Raw genomic sequence first — 8,199 nt, 5'->3', positions numbered from 1 at the left:
AAAAAAAAAAAAAAAAAAAAAAAAAAAAAAAAAAAAGACAAAGAATCACTATTTTTCCTTAAGTTTTACACTGTCTACAGTAGTACCTCTGCGGGTTTTTCACAAGTTGACTTTGATTCCAGTAGCTGCCTCCTTCATGTGTCACCCTGGTACAGCTAGTTTCTGGATATGAGATGCCTCTTTCCTCTGCAGAAGCAGTGGTTTCCCGTAATACCAAGCTATTGCAGACTCAAGGCACTAAGTCTGTCAGACTTAGCAAGCAATATCCTATATTCACGTTAGGATTTTTTACCATCAGGAGCCTGGCAAACAGAAGTGGGATAGGACTGCACTGTCAGGGAGCCAGGAAGTTTCCTGACCTCCCCCTAAGGAAAGAGGAGCTACTTGCTGCACAATATGACAAGGGATTAAAGAGTTAAAAAAATAGATCCTGCATTGTGAAATGCACTAAGGAAGTTGGGTTTTGCCTAGGGATTATATGGGATTTGGCTGTTCTGCTACCAGAACACGAATGAGATAGGTTTTAGTTAATTTTGTAGTCTTCCAAAGATCTGTCTTTCCCTCTCCTTCCCCAGCCTCCCTCATCTCCCGTCACCCCCATCCATTTACAGAGTCATGCAATAGCCTGCATGGTCAGCCCCTCTGCATACCTTTGGGAGAAGCAATCAAGCCAAACCTGAATCCTTGTGCTGCCAAGCTGGCTTCGGGATCTTTCAGAGGAGAATAAAAAAGAAAGGAAAATTAAAAAAAAAAAAAAAAAAAGCAAGCAGTACTTGTAGGGATTTGTTCTTGAAAACAAGCAAAAACATGAGGAGAGTTGCTGCAGCAGCTGCACTTATACTGTAGTGCCTGTGTCTCTGTGCAATTCCTCCCTGTTCTGCAGCCCTATAATCCACATAGAGAAATGCCTCTGCTGTTCCTCTCTCTGGCTGTACTGTTGCAGTGAGACTGGAACTGCTGCTGTTTTCAGTTTCAGACCAGCCTCTCTCTCCAAATCCTCTGACGTCAGGCAGCCTCTAAGAGATATTTATGGCATGAACACTCTAAAAGTTTCTCTAGGTAAAGCCTAGATTGCAGTTCTTTGGGATTTGTAAACTTTACACCTTTGGGTAGAAACCCCCTCCAAGGTGGGTCAGGGAGGAAATGATGGGCAACTATAGATGTGGTTGCGTAAGTTCCCAAAAGACAATCCCTGTACTTTTCTGCCCATGGTATATTATATCCACACCCAGGATGTAGCTAGCTGCCATGCAAGTCCCCATTTGGAAAGCAGTATTTTCCAGTCTCTCAGCTGTGCCTGAACAGCGTTCGCTTCAAGCCTGGCAAAGAGGCCTCGCTCCTAGCCCACAGCCCTCTGCTGTGTCCAGGCTTTGACTGGATTTAACTAAAAGAGGAGTGAAGCAGCCTTCTGAAGCATCTTGTCCACATCCTCTTTCAGTTTTGCACTAAACCCTTCCAGCTGGAACATTTTTCCAGACATGTGGGCCATCTTCCCTCCTAACTTTAAAATACCTTCTAGAAGTGTCTCATCTCAGATAAATACCAGCTCAGAAAATTCATTTGATCTTCAATCTCTATTGTGCTCTGCCTATTTTCATCCCTATTTCTCTTATTTCACTTGCTGTGAAAGCCACTTGTTATGTAAAAGAGATTGCTAGAGCAAAAACTGAAGCAGAAGTATTAGCATTAATTTTAAGCAGTACTTGAGGAGCAAAATGCTCTCATGGTATAATCCTGTTAGGGCAGGTGGCGACAAATTTGGGCTGATAAGACCTCTTTGTTTTGCATGTAGGAGCTGAGCTTGGCTGTAAGCCTGTAAGTATCCGTAGTTCCATCTAAGAAATGAGGAAACTGAGGCTCGAAGGTGAAGTGGTATACATTGAAAGTCCTTGAGTGGTGGTTACAGACAGACCTCTTTAAGAAGTTCAAAACTTATTCAACATCTTCTGGATGGAGAAGTCTACAAATGTGCTATAAGCAACTGTTATTTTATATATATATATACCCCATCATTTCCATTTGTTAACAGTTAAAAGAAGCATGTGTCCTGGTACCATTTTTGGAGATGTGAGCGCTATTTCAAAATGTAAAGCCAAGGCTCTTTTCTGTGCAACTTACTGGCAGTGTAATTTTACCATGCGGGGCTATGTGGATTATTTTTTTCACGAGCATATGCTTTCTCTCTTCTGCTCTATCATCATCATCTTTGGGCATGGGCCAGGGCTCTTTCAAATCAATAAAAATCATCTGATCAACTTCAAAAGGCTTCAAATCAAGTTTGTTCTGATAGCTTTCTGATGGCAGCTAGCACCATACATTGCCGTATCATCACTACGACCAAAAAGCCTTGAGAAAAAGTCCTAAAGATAATGGTGTCTCTCTGAAAAGATTTCCACTTTTGTACTTATGAGATAGGTCTATGAATCTGGCAGATTCAGGAGCAAGAAAATGTTCTCAGCCCCCAAAGCACTATTCTGTTGAGCAAAGGAAGTAAAACATTTTTGTGTAAATGAAAAGAACCCACTTAGAACTATGCAATCCAAGCATTGAACAAGCAAGGGTGCTATCCCCTCTGGCTATTAGATTTGCCACTTGTCTTCTTAAGATCAGCAAGGGTAATTCAGGATGAGACTCCCCACCCTGACATGCTGCACACTCTTCTTGAAGATCAGCCCTGGTGTTCAGTCGCTGCCTGTTGGCAGCTTGTCCCATAACAATCTGCAGGAAATTCTGAAGGGCTGAACGATTCAGGGCTTCACTGTAAAATACCAGAGCTGTTCCTTGTGGGTAGTTCCACCTCTGAGCAGTTTTCACTGACTCAGCTGCTGTGGTTAATAAACTTTCAAAAGCACAGTAGACTTCTGTTGTTAGCTGAAGATAAGATGTTTATCCATGACTCCTGCTTTCTCTGCTGAATATATAGGATTATAATACTTCTACTTCCTAAAGAGTGGAAAAGGAGGAACAGTGGAAATTCTGACTATCACACAGAATTAAACCATTAATAACTGTAGCCTGTCTTACGCTGTGACCCGACTGCAAGTGGGATATCTTCATTACAAAAGACTCTGCAGCACGACTGAAATGCCAAGAGACTGAAATGCTCTGGCTACCAATGATACAGGCAATGACAGGGAAAGCTGCCCTGCATCCCAGTAGCACACTTGATTTCTGTCCTGAAGGGACATGCCTCTGAACATGTAGTTAGCTCACAGATACACAAGGCAGAACATCTATCCCCACTCAGAAGTGCTACAGCATTCCAGTTACTGCAGATTAAGACATTATTTCCACAAACCTGTTGTATTTCTTTCTGGAAAATATTTTTTTTTAAAGTATAGCCAGTTGGATATGGTTGCATACTCATAACCTGTACACTGAATCACATAAGACTTCCTTCCACAAGAAGCAACAGGAGCCCTTTGCAGAACACAACACCTTGATATAAAGAGCATGATGATCCCATCTGCAGACTGCATGTAATTTTGTTTCATATACAGGAGAACCAGGACCTTCTCCAGTGGACTAGGTGTGTGTGTGCTTGAGCACAATTTGCTCCATTTTAAACATGATTTATTTAAAACAGTACTTCTCCCAAAAGATTCTAGAGGTAGGCACCTTTAGAGCGTGAAAATCAACTTTGTGTACAGGACCAACAGAAACATAGGCATTACTCAGTCCTAAAAAGCAGAGAACAGAGCAGGACCCTCTGCATCACTAGCACATGACTGGCAAAACAAGAGAGCATGTGTTCCTCAGATCCAAAACAGTCTTGTTATATATTCACAGGAGCAACCACTCTAGTTGTCACTCCCTTAGTGCTGTGTAACAAATAATAAACCAAAGGAAATGAAACCATACTCAAATACCGTTCTTGCTGCCATAGTGGAACAGACCATTCAGCTCTCTAGGCCTTTGCTCTGCCTCAAGCAGTAGATACCTGATGATTCAGAGCATGAAGAATGGAAAACACGATACATCCAGCCAGCTGTGGACTGTGACATTACATAAGAACTGGTAGGGGGAGTGGGGGGGGGGGAGAGAAGAGAGAAAATAAATACTTTCTTTAACTCCACAGTTGATCGTTTACACCCTGAAGCATGAGGTTCATTCAGATGCTGTCTTTTCCCTTGCACTGCATTGCCATGAATGTTATTTCTGCTTATATTTCAGCTTTGGCAATCAGCCAGTATTTTTTTTCCCAATCCACTGAAGTCAGGAAATGCAAAGTTATGGCATATGTTCAAAAGAACAGCACACACCAAAGCACGCAGAGAGCTCTATCTTTGTCCTCAGATGCACACAGCCTTGGCCGTAGTTTTTAAATCCACCCCGTGATTTTCCTTTCATTTTGCATGACAGAATTCTATCCTCTGTGTACTTTGGCACCCAGATTTAATTCACTACTGGACTGACCAGAGTGAAACCATTTGCAGATCTCCTAGAGGCCTTCACTTCTAACGCATGGAACAGCACCATGGTTTGCCAGGTGCCAGTAATCAGGTATGAAGGGAAGCTGGTGCCTTGTTGCATGGCATGTGCCAGCAAGAAGGATCATTCTAAGACACTGCCACGTCCTACGCAAGGGATTGTACTTTGTGTCTCAGATAAGGGGGAAGAAGACATTCTGGTATGGTACTACAGTATATGTGAGATGTTCCCTTTGTCACATGGGATCATGCAGAGGATGGTTAAGTGTCTGAGTATCAATGCATGACCCTAGACAAACGAGTATTTACAGCCATCCAGTAAAAAGACAGCACCTTTCACTCCATTTCTTCCAGTATCAAAGTCAACAAAAAGAACTGGGGGAGAATGAGGCTCACAAAACAATTGGCTCACAAAAAAATTGGAGGGCTTCCAATTAGAAATGGTGCAGTGTTAGAGTAAGGCTTACAAAGCCAGCATCTCTGCCACGTACTGCAGACTCAGCTCAGAGACTGAGGGATACACTGAGTTCCTTAAACTAAATTTAGCAACAGTCTTAACCTTGCTGTAGAGTACTCATACATGGACGTAGGCAGAGAGAGCACATGCTAAGCATGCCCTGCCTCCACCACTGGCAGAACAGGAGACAAGAAAGAGAGAGTTCTGTCCCAAGCAGGGAGTTGTGGCTTAGCTCTGACTCCTTTGCTCCAGTCAAGTAGACCAAAGAGTTGAGCAGGCCAGACTGTTTGGACAGTTGTAAACTAGAATTGTTCTGCTGATATATAATATCAGATTTAAACATCATTTTTTTGTAATATATCACAGCCCAACTAGTTTTTCCCAGAGCTAACTTAGATTTATTTTATTTTCCACCAAAAAATATATAGTGAATTCAGGTTAACCAGGGTCCTTTGAGAGCTTTGTGGAACAACAGTTTCTTGGCTTCTTTCTCACACATACTGGATTGAGCACGGTTGGAGCACAGATGCTTCAAAGAAGCTAGAGATATATGTGGAGGGAAAAAAATTACATACACAGAAGACATACAGACAGAAGTGCCACCAATGATGCACCATGTTAACAGCAATCACCATATGTTATAAAACATCAGTGGAGTCTGGTTGGGAAGGAGAGTTAAATTATGTGGACTGTATCAAATTTAAGTGTTGACTGGCATCATATGTTTCTTTTATTTCCTAGACATTCTCTCTTCTTGCAAAGGATTTATATTTAAAAGACTCCAGGAAGCCAGAAGAGACTATTAGACTAGCAATTATCCTGAGTCACTTCCTATAATGGTTTAAAACAACTTTTCAGAAAATCTCTTCTGTGGGGGTGGATGCAAGTATATCAGTGGCCCAGAGAGTCAAACCAGCAAACCTGAAAGGCATAATAAACTATAGCTAACCACATTACACTTTTAACAACATTAAAAGAATGCTAAGGCTGGAAGAACAAATGTTGGAAAATGACAGATATCAACATTTTAAAAAAATTCATGTGAACTTACATGAAATACATTATGGTATGGATGTGTTTATTCAATACCCATGTAAAACAGCTGTGGCAGAATGTGGGATGGGACACAGGTCCCTGCATTTTAGCTCAAGACATTTAGCTCAAGACAGTTATATTTCTCCCTGTAGCCCTTGCCACAGCTGAAGTGTGCCTGATGCATGGGATGAAATAGTATCTACAAAATGTGAGCAGTGCAAGCAGAGTTTATGCTGTAACTTAGGCACTTCCACACTTTCAGGTGCTTTGGTTTAGGAATGATTAAGCTCTTTACTGTTGTTATTTCTATATCGTTTGCTAATTATAGAAAAAAAAATCAATTCCAAAACCTTTTTTCATGTAATCCTACCAAATTTACAAGTTATCAGCATCTGTCACCTGAATACAGGAGTTTTGCTCTACTGCTGTTGTGTGACCATACCACTCTCCTCTTGCAGAGTTGCCATTTCAGGATGTGATATAGTCTGGCCATGACATACCTAAGTGTCTTTTGGGGCATTAAAATTTAATAAGATTCTTGAGTTCTTCTGAAGTGTGGTACAGTCTTTCAGTCACAAGCACAAAGACTTGGCACAAATATTCTAGGAAGTGTAGGGACTGCTATGCTTGAGAGCCAGGTTTTATCACTAGACCAGCCAAAAGTGACCTTGGGCATCCTTGGTTACCTCAGCTGCAGATGGGGGAATTAAGATAGCCTACCTACAGGATCTTGACTGATAATACCAAGAAGCATTTCATAATCTTTTACAATGTAAGAAATGAAAAAAAGAAGGAGGAACAAAATTAAACCGTAACATTTAGCTATTCTGTCTCCTTTGCACTTAGTAAATACCAAAAAAAAATAAGAAAAAATTATCATGTGACATATATATTTATTGTGAACATTATGTTTTTGTCACCTGCCCAATAATCTATGGAAATGAGTAAATTCATGGGATTAAACAGAAAGCTACTAAATGTGGTTTTATTGTTGTTTTGTTTTGCTTTGCTTTGTTTTGTTTTCTTTCCAGATTTTGTAACTGAATGATTTTAAAGATAAAATGGTCATCTGAAGAATCCAGTTTTGGACTAGAACTGGGGAGAGATGACTCTATGATAGCAGTATATTCAGACTTCTGGTGAAGACAAACAGCTTTAGAAATTTATTCTAAGGGCATGCTGATTCTCCTGGTTCTTAGCATCTGTAGATTTAGCCATGGTTTAAGATATTCAGTATCGCATAGCATCAGGTTTTTGTGTCTGAAGTAGACCAAACAAAACAATGAGACACTGAACAGCTATGACTGTCCTAAGGAAAAAAGACAAGTGATATTTCCATATTATTTTCACAAAGACTACACGGAATTGTGATTCAAATCCTGTGAGTACAAAGATTGGCAAATTAATTTTGTAATGAAGAAGAGACAGCTGCTAAGAAATATCTTGCAGGCAACAACAAATACTGACTTTGCAGAAGACAATGATAGTGGGAGTGGGTCAAAGAAATGGGTCCACATCTGAGTGAACTAAACTCTTTCGTCTCATTGTCTTTAAACAGCAGCAGATGCAGAGACCAGAACTGAGAAAATAATTTGAACTGCACAGAAGAAAAGGAGGGGGCTTAAAAATGTCCCTGCAGTACAAGAGGAAAAAGAAGCATCTCACTAGAGTAAGTACATTATGTAATGGGATGGTGTTGTGGGTTAACCACACAATTATTTCACACAATAAAAACTTACCCAAAACTTCACTAAAACCTGAGAAGATGGAAATTCTCAAAAATAAACCAGAATACCAGATATCATATGTCTAAGCCCATTGCTCTCCTGAATCATAGAATGGTTTGGGTTGGAAGGGACCTTAAAGCCAATTTAATTCCAACCCCCCTGCCATGGGCAAGGAAAACTCCCACCAGACCAGGTTGCTCAAAGCCCCATCCAGCCTGGCCTTGAACACCTCCAGGGATGGAGCATCCACAGCTCCTCTGGGCAGCCTGTGCCAGTGCCTCACCACCCTCAGAGTAAAGAATTTCATCCTAACATGTAATTTCAGTTTCCCCTCTTTTAGTTTAAAACCATTTTCCCTTGTCCTATCACTATCTGCCCATGTAAAAATGCTCCCTTCAAGTACCAAAAGGCTGCAATGCGGTCTCCCTGGAGCCTTCTCTTCTCCAGGCTGAACATCCCCAGCTGTCTCAGCCTTTCTTCACAGGAGAGGTGCTCTGTCCCTCTGATCATCTTCATGGATCTGCTCTAACAGGCCCACACCTTTCTTGTG

The 8,199-nt window shown here is 41.1% G+C and overlaps 1 protein-coding gene across 2 annotated transcripts in view; it reads right to left on the bottom strand.

The window, feature by feature from the left end:
• The window catches only part of DAAM2 (dishevelled associated activator of morphogenesis 2), a 199,286-nt gene extending 198,310 nt beyond the window's left edge, over positions 1 to 976 (bottom strand). Inside the window, exon 1 of one of the 2 annotated variants that reach the window (XM_035323266.1) lies at positions 836 to 976. The gene's annotated coding sequence lies outside the window, so the exon portion shown is untranslated. Of the gene's footprint in view, positions 1 to 650; positions 685 to 835 lie in introns of those variants that run through there. The other variant, XM_035323270.1, reaches the window with a different exon arrangement.
• Between the last annotated feature and the right edge of the window lie 7,223 nt (positions 977 to 8,199).

The sequence above is a fragment of the Oxyura jamaicensis genome, chromosome 3 (assembly GCF_011077185.1).
Source record: "Oxyura jamaicensis isolate SHBP4307 breed ruddy duck chromosome 3, BPBGC_Ojam_1.0, whole genome shotgun sequence".
NCBI classification, from domain to species: Eukaryota; Metazoa; Chordata; class Aves; order Anseriformes; family Anatidae; genus Oxyura; species Oxyura jamaicensis.
This window is presented reverse-complemented; position numbering and strand designations above follow the sequence as displayed.